Source organism: Triturus cristatus, chromosome 4_1 (genome assembly GCF_964204655.1).
Source record: "Triturus cristatus chromosome 4_1, aTriCri1.1, whole genome shotgun sequence".
Classification (NCBI taxonomy): Eukaryota; Metazoa; Chordata; class Amphibia; order Caudata; family Salamandridae; genus Triturus; species Triturus cristatus.
The window spans coordinates 459,815,265-459,829,477 of record NC_140585.1 but is presented as its reverse complement, the minus strand read 5'-3'; positions in this window follow the sequence as shown (position 1 = coordinate 459,829,477).

The window sequence follows — 14,213 nt, the reverse complement described above, 5'->3', positions numbered from 1 at the left end:
TCTGACTATGTCTCAGACAGGAACATCAATAGCAATATGTTCAACTCCAAACTGTCTCATGAGAAATCTGGGTGGAGATCCAATATCTTCCCTCTCAAACCGAGCCTCTCCTACATAGACAAATGTAGTGCCATCAGAGGGGCAATTTAAGAAAAGTACAGTATACTGGTCGATGCCAACTTACCGCTGCTCAGGGCTGGAAGTTAACAGAGTTTTCTAGCATGGGGTTGTGGAGCACAAATACACTCCCAAATCCTGATCTTCATTGCTAGACTCAAATGATTCGCTCCTACCTGAGGCTAGGTTAAAGTTATCCTTCTTTAAACTACTTCACAATTGGTACTGGTTCCTAGTTAAGTGCCCAGCGTCGGCTTGTTGCTACACCAAGATTTCTGGCGGATTGGGTTGAGTGGACACTATATATTACATATGCCCATGTACAGGGCCGGACCAGCCGTAGCGGGCACCGGGCAATCCCCCGGTGCACCGCACGGGTGGGGGCCATTTTTGTTACAGGGCCGGTTTTGCAGCATGGCTGCAAAATCGGCGCTGTAACAAAATCGGCCGAAAACCGGCACTTGCAAAGAGCTCGGTGGCACCCCCAAGCCCCGGCCGAGCACTTTGCCAGGGCCGGTTTAGGTTCCCAGTCCGGCCCTGCACATGTATTGTGGAGCTGTGCCAAATTAGCTGGCTACTGGTCGGAGGTGTGGCCTTTCGTTGTGTAACGGGAGGATGCCCGCATCATCTCCTCTGCCCGAATGGCTCTTTTACATGACATGTTTGGCAGTATTGTTCCCACCTAACATAGGAAACAGTGGATGGCAACGGGATTGGCTACTGCCAAGCTCTGTATTCTTCCCTATTGGCAGAAGCCGATGGTTCTGATCAGCACTGATTGGCTTTTGGAGTTGACAAAGCTGTAGACTGTGAGAGTATCATTTTTAAAATGAATGACCAAATGGGTGTTTATGCCCAGGTATGGGAACCTATTCCACTTTCCTGGGGAGGACTAGGTTGAAGTCCGTGAGCCATCAGTGAACTGGCACTGTGCTTGATAATGCTGTACTCTGAGGGTCAGAGATCCCACATGAGCGCCCGCATTTGTTTTGTTTCCCATTCTCTGGCACAATTGATGTACCCATGCCAGAGCTCCCACCCTCAAGTGCCCCCTTGCATTCACCTCATTCACCTGGCATGGTGTACTGACTCCTTTCCTTTGGGGGTCGATACTGGCAGTGTGGTGGCAATGCGAAAGGTCTGGGTGCTTGTCAGAGGGGTGCTCGTCTCCCGCTGGAAAGTAGTGGGGATGGCTTCTTAATATGCTATAATGAGAACATAGGATGGGAGGTGTTGTCACTGGACCTTGAGGTTGACTGACATTGGGTGAGCGTCATCAGCTCCTGGATGGATGAGGGGATGGAGGCAATGGGACGTTGGACCTTTAGGATATGTATCTACTAATAAAAACTGTTTGGGTGTTGCCCCTTCATATATTACTGTTACAATGGACTATAATTGATTGCACTGATATGGTGGTTTCATTTTGATCTGTCTATGCCCACAGGGCTATCACTCTTAGGGACATATTCACAAGGAACTATCGCCGAGTTAACGGAACTTTATCACAGCCAAAGTTACAATAAATTTATCACCCCATTCACAAGCCGATGTTAACAACCCACAGCACCAGTTTACCTGCGATAGCAGCAACAAAAAACATCGCCACAGATGAACCCCGCAACTATCGCTAATGAGATGCAGAGTAGGCATTCCTGTGCCAAAAGCCACAACAACACCACTCCACAACATTCACAGCGACCAGACAGAACTGCGATAAGAAGACGAAACAGGCAATAAGGCGCGTTGGCACCAGGAAAATAACACCTGCTCTGACCTGGTGCTAAGTCTGCACCACAAAAGTGAGAGCAGCCCACAGCCACGCCTGAAGAAGCACAAATGCATCCGGGCAACTGAATATGCAGCCCAGAGGGCCGACAGGGAAACAACACCCACTGCAACCACCCCCAGGTCCCCCCTTCCCCGGCCCCCCGACCAAAGACATGCCACATCAGCCACACCCAATCACGTACAAAATTATCCGCATGATGTCGCAGAAGCACAACTAATGACATTCATGTGTCGTCATAAAAATGAGCATCACACATTCATTTCCGAAACAACAAATCAACCTTCATTAAAATGAACACGGAAATTAAATGAAGACACATTGCAGCTCCCCTCGTGCCAATCCGTAGGTCACAGCCTGCAAGACAAAAATCATGATGAGAAGGTGTGTCCTGCACACATCAAAGGACAGAGAGAGAGCAAAGGAGAGAGAGAAAGAGAGGGAGAGAGAGAGAGAGGAAGAAGAGGGGGGAGAGAGAGAGAGAGAGAGAGAGAGAGAGTGCCGCCCCTGCGCACCCAGGCCACACTGCTCACCTGCTGCCACCGGTGTGTTTCCAACCACTTGACGGTGTTAGACTTGGGGGTCTCTAGTTGGCACAGGTATGCACTTGTGACAAATAGGGACCCTCGCCTCTAGTTAGGGTAAGGGGGTACACTCCTAAAATAAACCCTGCTCACCCCCTTGGTAGCTTGGCACAAGCAGACAGGCTTATCTCAGAGGCAGTGTGTAAAGCATTTGTGAACACATACAGTAACCAAGTGACAACACTACAAATGGACACCACACAGGTTTTATATAAAAAATAAGTATTCTTTATATAGATTTACCACAAGACCATTAAACGACAAAAACACACAATACTGTTACTTTAGATGGTAGAATTTTGCTTAGTTCTCTTAAGTTCTTAGATGCGATACTTTAAGTCAATGTACCTATTAGATGCGACACACAGGGCAACAAAAGTGTTGCAACGATGTTGATGCGATGAAGTTTTTGGTGCAAAGAAATAAAGACGTGAAGATCTTCCAGATGTGGCACGCTTCTCCGATGTTGCGAGAAGACTCGACTCGATGCTGCAGCGGCGACACACTTTACGCGATGCGACGACAGCAGCTCCGACGGTGGCACGCTTCTCCGTGGATGCAAACCGCTTTTGTTGATGCGGTGCAATGCAACAACTACGATGGCTGCGATGGCGACACGCTTCTTCGGCGTTGCGAGGCAATTCCTGGATGATACGAGATGCTTCCGCTCAATGCGATGCTGCAGCGGCGTTACACTTTACGCGATGCGATGACAACAACTCCGACGGCAGCACGCTTCTCCTTCTTGAGTCGCGCTTCCAGCTCCTTGCGACATGCAGTCCCTCAGAAGGCCCAACAACAGCAGCAGGCACTTCCAAAGAACTCTGGGGAGCTGGGGGTGAAGTCTGTTGTTCCTGAGACTTCAGCAAGAGGCAAGCCAAGCTCTTTTCCAAGCCCTTGGAGATCCTTCACAAATTGAGCAAAAGTACACACAAAGTTCCTTTCTCCTCTCTATGGCAGTAGGCAACCCTTGCAGGCCAATCCCCCAGTTTCAGGGATAGTCTCTCCTCAGTTTCTTCTTGGTTCCTCTCCTCAGCAGAATTTCTTCTTGTTTCCCAAAGTGATCTAAATTCTTGGGATCAGGGTCCCAATACTTATATCGCACAATCCTTTGTCCTCTGAGGGCAGAGGGGCCTTTGCCTTGTTCAAACCAGTTCTGGTCAGTAATGGAGCACTTTGTTTACCTGACTCCTTCTTTCCTTTTAGAGTGCAGGGCAGAGACATCAGACGCACCACAGGAGGTGGAGCCAGCATTGTAGAGGGAAGGCACAGCCCTATTCAGGTCCCAGGTGCAACTCCTCCCACCCATCTCTGTTTTCACCACTGGGACACCTCACCCTGTCTCCTGGAATTCCCCAGCCCTGTCACTCAAAACTCCAGACAGGGAATACACAGCTTAGCAGAGGCAGGTTTAAATGGTTAGACAAGAAAATGCCTACTTTCTAAAAGTGGCATTTTCAAACACAGAATGTTAAAACCAACTTCACTAAAAGATGTATTTTATCATTCTGAGTTCAGGCATACTAAATTCGAATGTCTACCATGTTCCCTGAGTCAGTTAGGATTATGAGATGTAATAACCAAACTGCCCATTCTGGCCAATGGAGAACAGGTATACTTGCAATAGTGAAAAACGAAAATGGCTGTAATTCACTATTAGAAAATGCCACACACACCAGGGCATGTCCTACCTTATCCTTACAATGCACCCTGCCCTTGGGCCTACCATAGGGGTGTCTTATATGAAGAAAAGGGAAGGTTTAGGGACTGGCAAGTGGGTGCACTTGCTCAGTCAGCATGACAGTACCAGACTGCACGCAGGCTCTGCAATGGCAGACCTTAGACACATTTTTACAGGTTCCTTCTGTGGGTGGCACAACCAGTGCTGCATGCCCACCAGCAGCATTTGGATTTACAAGCCCTGGGCACTCCTGGTGCACTGTACTAGGGTCTGACAAGTAAACCAAACCAAGCAATCATGGAATCACAAATCATACATTAATTTAAAATAGGGAGCACTTGCACTGTGGCACTGGACAACAGTGGCACAGTGCCCTGAGCAACTAACACCAGCAAAAATACATGAGGCAACAGCAACAAAAATGGAAGGGAGACCCACGCCAAGGTGCCAGGTCTAACAGCCGGCATGTAGTGCAGTCCATTAGGTCACACATCTGAGACAGACCCGTCATCTGAAACAGAGTCCAGATACATGTTTGGCATAGTACACGCAATCGCACAAGATAACATCGTCTGCCCACCCATGCACACCCAGACCAAGGCACCCCAGCCCATCCCGTCGCCCATCGGAGCATGCCCACCCATGCACACCCAGGCCGCACTGCTCACCTTCCGCCACCGGCGTGCAGACAGGAGGTCCCACCACATGCTGCTGCAGGCCACAAGCCCGGGGCCCACAGACATGGCACACTCCACACCATGCTGCCCCACTCCGCAGGCCACCAGGTTTCACGGTTGGTGCTGGGTCTTGATTACTCCATGGCAGAGGACATACCAGGGCACCCGGCCTCATCGCAGGCTGCACACCCGCTCAGCCCAATAGGTGCCACCAACTCTGTGATCCCGGAAGTGATGCCACGTGGTGGTAGGCCCACGCTGCCTGCTGGCTCTGGCCTACACTGCGGTCCAGCTGGGCACACAAAACCTGAGCTGTCTGGACCACCGGGACGGGGCATCATAGCAGGCTGCACACCCGCTCAGCAGCTTGCTGCACCCAAAGTCACCGTCCCGTGGCGGGGTGCCTGTGCCGGCCGCAATGTACCAGGCGCCACTAACCCTGTGCAACCCCAGTCAGCCCCACGTGGTGGCAGGCCCATGATGGCCGCAAGGCCTCGGGTGCCACTAACCCTGTGTGCAACAACTCATGGGCCCTTTATGATTGAGAACCGTGGAGCGTCCGTCATACAGTCACCACCGGCAGAGGGGAATATGACGTCGTCAGCCCCTTATGTTGGCAGAGTCACATGGCCAACCGGATGGGTGTGGTGTGCATGCAAACCTGCCCTCAGGGAGTGGCTGTGACATGCTGACAACTAGACCAGTGACCTGCACACCACCAGCGAGTACACCTGCGACGGGTAGCAATGAGGGCCCCCCCTCAGAGCATATGACAAGTGGTCTGGCATGCCATACGCCGGACCAGTGCAGGGCTTGCAACAATGACACGTGGGATCTGGGCATGGTTCAGTCCATGTCCAGACATGGAAGTGACTGATGTGTGTGTCCCTGTTGTAGTGTTCACGGGACCCAGTACACAACATGCTATGTAGCACCCTCTGAATGGCATCCCACAGGATGAGCATCATTGACGCAAGGGACATCACTGTCCCTACATTCATCCACACATTCATACATGAATGATGTAAGGCATAACACAGCAGTGCGTCACTGGATTTTTTTTGCACATCCAGTGCAGTCCTGCAGCTGGAGCGGTACAGGGCAATGCCGAGCACACTACACAATATGGGCCCGTGGAGGGCCAACCAGAATCTATCCGGGAATGACAAGTCCTGTGGAAGAGGTAGGGTACAGTCCGCAGTGTGGTTGCCGTGTCATTGGTCATCAAACAGGATTTGGCAGTCCATGTCGCTGTCCAAGGTGAGTGCATCGGAGTGTCTCGGGGATCAGTGGATGGTCATGAGGCCATGTGCGGCAACAAGCAGGAAAAGGCCAGGTGGCGGAAATGAATGCTAGTGTCTCCTGATCACAAACCCATCCACGTCCTCGTCCCCGGATGTGTGCTCTGCCCCACCTGTGGGTGTTGCAGTATCGGCTGGGGCACTGTGTGCCGCTGACACATCAGGGGCCGGAGGAGGGTTGTCAGCCACACTGTGTGGCAGTGACACATGAATACGTCTACCGCACTGTGGGGCACTGACAACCAGGGGGCGGAGATGGGGATGGTGTGGGGTCAGCAGCATTCATCAGTGCCACGCCTTCTGGCAGCAATGCTATGATGATGGTCTGCAGGGCATGGTAGATCCCAGCTACATTTCGCTGATGTATAGTGGTGGCTGACATCCTTTCCGCCTCCATCCACACCATGTCCTCCCTGAGCCTCCGCATGTGTGCCAGCTCACGCCTGCTATCACTGGAGCCCCTCTGAGCAGACAGGTGTTCTTCTCTCTGTGTTAGGACTCCAGTGATGTCAGTCAGGGCTCGGAGGCCATGGAGCGGGCCTAGACACCCATGGATGGCGTCCAGTAGCCATGAGGTCGAACCCCACCTGCAACTGCTCAGCCGTCTCCCTCTGGGCCTCCAGCACACAGCGTTGGAAGGCCATGTGTTGTTCCTGGGGTCTTGGGAGACTGGCGGGGCCGTGGGTGCCTCCTGCTGGGTGGTTTGGGTGGTGGGTGGGGTCTCCTTGATGCAGCTGGTCAGCCCTGATCCTGGAGGGGAGTCGCGGATGATGTCAATGATGTCTAGGCGGGCTTGGGTGTCGATGCTGGTGTTGTCCACCTCGTCATCAGTGAAGAGTGGCTGGGACTGCTCTGCAGGGGGTGTTGACGGTGGTTCTACAATGTGAAGGGGAGATGGTGTATTACAATGTGTCCACATGTATGTAGCCGCATGGTACATGTTGACATTCAGACAGCATGGCATTGTACATTGTGACAGTCTGTGGATCTGTTCGATGACCCAGAGTCATTGACGGTGTGTACTGTGCTGTGCTTGATTGTGCATGTGTGCCATCGTGGCCATCTCCACCCGTCCCCCCAGTACCTGGTGGTCACTCACCCTGTTGTGGCTGTGTTGTGTCCTGTCGAGCAGTGTCCTGTCCCCCTACTCCAGTCACAGTATCCACACCGATGACTGTCGACAGCAGCTCCTCCATGTCATCCAGCTCGAGCTGTGGCGCTGGGCCCCCACCTCCAGTCTGCATTGCTGCCTTCTGGTTGGCTGTGAGTTTTTCCTTGGTCTTCCGTTTGATGTAATTCCATCGCCTCTTGACCTCGTCCATTGTCCACTTGTGTTCTCCGACGGCATTCACTTCGTCCACGATGTCCCGCCATATTCCAGTTTTGGTGCCCAAGGACACGTTGGAGGTGACGAACAGTTGTTGATGGTGTTCCATCACCTCCGTGACCATGATCCTGTTCACCTGCGGACTGAACTTCGTCTTCCTCTTCTTCTTGTCCTTGCCCTTCCCTGTCCCCGAGGTCCCGGGCTGGTCTTCTGGGGTGCTTGTGGGGTTGCGCTCGTCCTCTGCGCCAGCTCTGGCTGCCTCCATGGCGCTTGGGTGTTGGTCAGTTTGTGTTTGGGTGTTTTTTTCTACTTTTATGGAGATTTTTCCCGCCGGCCAGGTGTGTGTTGCAGGCCTGGCGCTGCTTATCGGTGATTTCCTCATCGCGCTTTGGCCCATCGCAGGTTTTTTGGTGTTGTGGTTTGTGTTTTATCTCCATCGATGTGGTTGTGTCGCAGACATTGTCTGCAGTTTCGGCAGACTGTTGCATGGTACCGCCTTGTTGTGAATTCCACGTTGACACGGGGTTATTTTCCTGCGATGGCCTGCGATGTTGAGAGTTGCGTTAAGCTACTCTTGCGGTAGTTATCACACGTTCTTGTGAATATGCCCCTTAGATTCATACAGCTCAGTGTGGGCTGATATATAGATGGCTGTAATTGTTCATATGTCTAATTATAACCCTTATTATTCATTGCACCTATAATTGTGCGTTTCATGCTAGAAATTCCAATTAAAAAAATGTTTGCAAAAATATATAGCTCGTGCAGTGACTCAATGTGAATAGTGATTTTACGACTTGTCTTTTTAGTACATATGTAACTTTGAAAAATCAAAGTCCAATTCACATGAAGTTGGTGTGCAATTTGCAACCAATTTTTGTGAACAAACTTTTTGTAAATCGGCTCTCTTGGTCGCACCTTTAAAATCTCAGATGGCCCCCAGGTGACACCGTTAAACATAATAGGCCATGCGGAGTGGAGGAAACAGACAGGTTTTCTGCGACACCTTCCTCGGACAATACCAGAAATCAGAATCATGTAGCGACTTGAATTCTTCCTTCCCAGAGTTCCTAGAAACCTTTGTAGCTGGCCTTTTTTGCCAGTCCCTTTTAGCGCGCACACACAGACACACACACACACCCATACAGAAAATCTTTATTATGCAGTATGCTAGAATAGAACGTGTATCAGGGTAATAGCAGTGATTACATTTATATTGGTGAAGGCGAATACTAGAGAAGGTAATAAATATTCCAAGCATGTTATAGCAGACACATCGATGTAAACCAATTTGTATCTCTATTTCACTTTTCTAGAAGCCTGCCATAATAAAAAGTGTGATAATGGTTATCCATGATGCATACATTAGGCTGAACATAGCCTTTCTCGGGACAACCCATGTGTGCTCATGAGCTCCTCACTAATACTTGGTAAAATGTAATTTATAACCCGACTCTTAGACTAAAAGATGTACCTCTCTGCTCCTTCGCAGAATATTCTCTCACATGGTTAAAATGATATGATGATAATATGCAGTGGAAAATGTGCATGTATAGGGCAGTGTTGGCTGTCTGTATTTGCATCATATACATTATGTATACAATCAAAAATGGCCCCTTTATGCACATGCTCAGTATCATGAACAGCTTTGGGTTGTTCATAGTTTTTACTCTGTGAGCATCATCTTACGTAGATGTCCTTGAAGAGTTTACCTGTAGTTCTCAGAACAATTGTTTTAACTGGACTTATGCATTCGTATGATTGTTTTGAGCACAGGCGTTTTTTTTGGCCTATTTCGGTGTATGGATTTGTTGCAGAATAGCAGTACTGGAAAGTAGGGGGAACCCACCTGATATCAGTTTTGGCAGCAATCTCTGGCCGGATCTGGGATCAGGCTGATGCAGGGAAACATGCTGAATTTGTCTCAGTGCTATTTTCTGAAACGAGGAGATAATTCAGCAGAGCTTGCACATTTTCTGCATTCTATTCATAGCAACAACCTGCAGGCAGTGAAGGGGCCTTCTTATTTTAACATCAGCTGGACCCAATACAAAGGCCTGATGTTAGAACTGGGGGCCTCTAGTTGGCAGAGGCATGTACGTTTGTCCACATAGGGACCCTTGCTTCTAGTCAGGGTAAGGGGGATACACATGTTAGATAACCCCTGCTCACCCCCTTGGTAGCTTGGCACGAGCAAAAAAAGCTTCTCCCAAAGGCAATGTGTAAAGTATTTGTACTCAAAACATACAACAATACATTGATAACACCACAAATGGACACCACACCAGTTTAGAAAAATAAAGTATCCTTCTCTAAACTCAACAAGACCAAAACAACAAAAATCCAACATACGTGTAGTAAAATAGCACTTCAAAACAATTATTTCCAAAATAAAGCTTATAGAAAACAAATAGTTCCACCTGGGGCTATTGCCACATCATGACAGCAATAAAGTATAGCGCTGACCATGAGGGGCGCAGCATTGGGCATGGAGTCACATGGACTCCCACACAGACAGTACCTTTGGAAAACGAAGTCTATGATGATGCATGGCGCCATGGAGGTTAGGCGTCGGTTTGAGGTCAAGGCCGGCTCCCTGACTGCCACGGGGAAGGTGAGGCGTCTTGTCCATGAGGAGGTGACATGTCAAATCCAGAACAAGGGAAGTCGGTTGTGTCGGCGGTGAGGCATTGGTCTGGTGACGGAGCGAAGTTGGCAAGTTCGTGGAGTCACCCTCTGTAGTTATTGGCGCAGCGATATCAGGATGCAGGTGCTGGTGGTGTTGGAGTCGGTGCAAGCGCTGATGTCAGGAATGCCAATAACTGCAGGCGTCGGGGTGCATCCAAGGGGTTTGGAGCTGCAGTGCAGGCTGCGCCGTGCGAGTAGTGCCCCTGTCCTCGGTGAAGGTTGCGGCATCATGGCGGCATCGCTGACGGCATCGGAGATTGCTTTTCTTGCTCCTTTCCAGTTTCTTCCAGCTCCCAAAAGCAGGAACAACCTCCAGAGGCCCAGAACAAGAATGGGCAGGTCAGATCTCTCAGTGGGGCTGGGAGTGAAGTATTTGTGTCACTGAGACTTCAGAAAAGGAGTCCAGCACACACAGGCCCTTTGTTAGAACCGGCGGTCTCTAGTTGGCAGAGGTATACACTTCTGACAAATAGGGACCAACCAACTCTAGTCAGGGAAAGGGGATTACACACTCAGATAACCCCTGCTACCCCCTTGGTAGCTTGGCAGAGCAGACAGGCTTTTCTCAGAGGCAGTGTGTTAAGCATTTATGACCACATACAGTAATAAAGTGAATACACTACAGATGGACACGACACAGAAGTTATTAAAAAAATTGTATTTTTATATAAGGCTTAGCACAAGACCAAATAACGACAAAAATATACCACAGTCTTAATAAATACTCTTTGGAAGGAAAAATGATAGTTCAAGTAAGGTTTCTTCTTGGCAAATAGTTCTTTAGCAACAAAATTAAGTATTCTTCTGAAACACAGTTCTTTGGCAACAATGTGACCCCCACAGGAGTCACACGACGTCGAGTCTACAGGATTCCCAAGGTTCGGCGTCGACCGCGAGGAGCGCTACGTCGAACCTGGAGTTGCAACAGACCCCACAAGTACAGTACCTTGAGAAATGAAGAAAACGATGATCCACGGCGTCGAGATGTCGGCGTCGAGGTCGGCGTCGATCGTGCCTCGGAGTCGGGTCGATCTGCAGCGGCGTCGAGGGAGGTCGGGCTGGAGCAGCGCTCACGGCGTCGAGAAGGGCGTCGAGTCGATGTGATCAGCAGCGGCGTCGGGACGGGGTCGCTTGGAGGTGGAGCCGATACTCACTCCTCACTGGCGTCGTTACCGGCGTCGAGACGGGGTCACTTGGAGCCGGGGCCGATACCCACTGCTCACTGGCGTTGCTGCTGGCGTCGATCGGGCCCGGCGGCCGGCGGCGAAGACTCGGGACACTGGAGCCGTTACTCACGATGTCGAGCTGGATTCGGCGGCGTCGGCGGCGTCGGTTGCGTCGAGACTGCAGATTTTCCCTTGTGTACTGGAAACAACACTTTCCAGCAATTCAGCAGATGGTGAAGTCCTTTGGCCCTGTGACTTCAGCAGGAGACTGGCACTCTTCCAGCCCTTGGAGATTTCCTAGCAAGTGTTCAGAGAGTACACACCAAGTTCCTCTCTCCTTGTTCCTTGGCAAAAATAAAGAAGCAGCTTTCAGGTTCCTCCACAGCAAAACAGCACTCTGGCAGAAAGGGGAGGCAAGTCCTTAGATCAGCAGGCTTCTTGTCCTTGGTACAGGTTTCCTTGTCAGAAGTGATCTGAGTTCTTGGTTCAGGGGTCCTTCTCTTATACCCCATTTCTCCTTTGTTCCCTTTGTCCAAGCAGGGAAATTCCAACCATCTCAGGTTTGTTGTGGGTGTTGCCAGGCAGAGGCACCTGGCCTATTCACTGAGCAGGGCAGGGTCCTCAGCCGCCCAGCAGGAGGCGGAGCCAGTATTGTCACTGGCAGGAGCAGGGCTATCAGTCGCCCAGCAGTAGGTGGAGCCAGTATTGTGTCAGGCAGGACAGGCTACTCTTCCCTCACTCTATGTGTAAATGCCTCATTCACCCCACACTGATTCATTCAGACCTCTGGAGCCACCCAGCCCCTGACACACACACCAAACCAGCAGAGACCGGTGGATAGTTGGACAAGAAAATAGCCACTTTCTAAAAGGGCTATTTTCAAACACAGAATCTAAAAACCATCCATCCTAAAGGGTGTGTTATTAAATTCTGAGTTCAGGGATACTAAACTCGACCTGCTACCATGCTCCCTGAGTCAGATAGATTATAATGGAGTTAATAATCAGTCTGCCCAGTCTGGCCTATTGGAGGCAGGTAGCCCTTCAATAGTGAAAAACGAAAATGGCTGTAATTCACTATTAGGTCATGCCACACACATCAGGGCATGACCTACCTTTTACCAACAATGCACCCTGCCCTAGGGCCTACCATAGAGGTGTCTGAAATGTGGCAAAGTGAAGGTTTAGAGACTGGCAAGTAGGTTTCCTTGCCGAGTCGACATGGCAGTCAGGGACTGCACGCAGGTGCTGCAGTGGCAGGCCTGAGACACATTTTACAAGCTGCTTCTGTGGGTGGCACAACCAGTGCTGCAAGCCCACCAGCAGCAGTTAACTTACATGCCCTTGGCACACGCAGTGCACTAGACTAGGGTCTGAACAGTAAGTCAACCAAGCCAATCATGGTAACACCAATCAATGTAACAATTTAACATAGGGAGCACTTGCACTGTGGCACTGATCAGCAGTGGCACAGTGCCCAAAGCAATAATCCAGCAAAAACATCATAAACAGAGGAGGCAAACAGAAAAAAATGGAGGAGAGACTCATGCCAATGATGCCAGGTCTAACACCCTTTGAGATTTTTCTCCAAGCAGGTTCGCAGCAAAGTTCCCCTCTTTGTCTTTTCCTTGGAAGAAGCTGAAGGCCAATCACCCCACAGCACACAGCAAAAGGGGCAATACACCTCCTTATAGCTCTCCAGCTTTTCTCCTTGGCAATGGTTCCTCTTGAGTCCAGAAGTCATCTAAAGTTCTGGTGTTTAAGGTTCACTAGCTATACAACATTTTGTCTCTGTTCTTCTTTGTGCAAGAGACTCTGAGCCCAGTCCAAAGCAATTATTTCCTCACTGGTGCAGCATGACCACAGGGGGTGGAGACAGCATTGCGCAAGGGAGACAGGACCTATTCATGTGCAGGTAAAACTCCTCCCACTACTATAAATGCAGCCAAGGTCTATTCAACTCAGCTCTAAGTCATCCAGGAAGGGCCAGGCACACCTCAACCCCCCTAGTGGCCATTTGCAGTAAATGAACATCACCAGCCCCTGTCACTCAAAAAACAGACAGTCAATCCACAAACAGGCAGTGGCACACAGAATGTTTAAAGAAGAAAATGCCTACTTTTTAAAAGTGGCATTTTCCAACATGCAATTTAAAAAGCTTATTTACTAAAAGATGTCTTATTAATTTCTGAGTTAAGAGAGCCTAAACGTGATTTCTTCATCTTGTCGCAATGGAAAGTAATACTTGTAAGATGTTACAAAATATCTCCCATGCTATCCTATGGGACAGATATCCTTTCCATAATGAAAAACGAAATTGGCAGCATTCCACTATCAGTACATGTCACACACACCAGTACATGTCCTACATTTTACATACACTGCACCCTGCCCATGGGGGTACCTTGGTGGGCATACCAGATGGGTGTCTTACATGTGAGAAAAGGGAAGGGAAAGGTTAGGGCCTGGCAAGTGGGTGCACTTACCAGGTCGACATGGCAGTTCAAAAATGCGCACAGACAATGGAGTGGCAGGTCTGAGCTACATTTACAAGGGTATTAATGTGGGTGGCACAGTCAGTGCTGCATACCCACTAGTAGCATTTTGATTTACAGGCCCTGGTGCACTCAATGCACTTTATTAGGCACTTACCAGTAAATCAAATATGCCAATCAAGGAGAACCAATTGTAATGACAATTTAAACCAGGAGCATTGGACTCGGACACAGATCAGCAATAGCAAAGTGCCCAAAGCATCTAAGCCAGAAAAAACGAAATCCAGCACAGAATAAAAAATACAGGATTTACAGGCCAAAATTCAGGGGAAACCACACCAAAATCCCAAATCTAACACCTGATTTATAAGGCCATCAGCCTTCCTTTT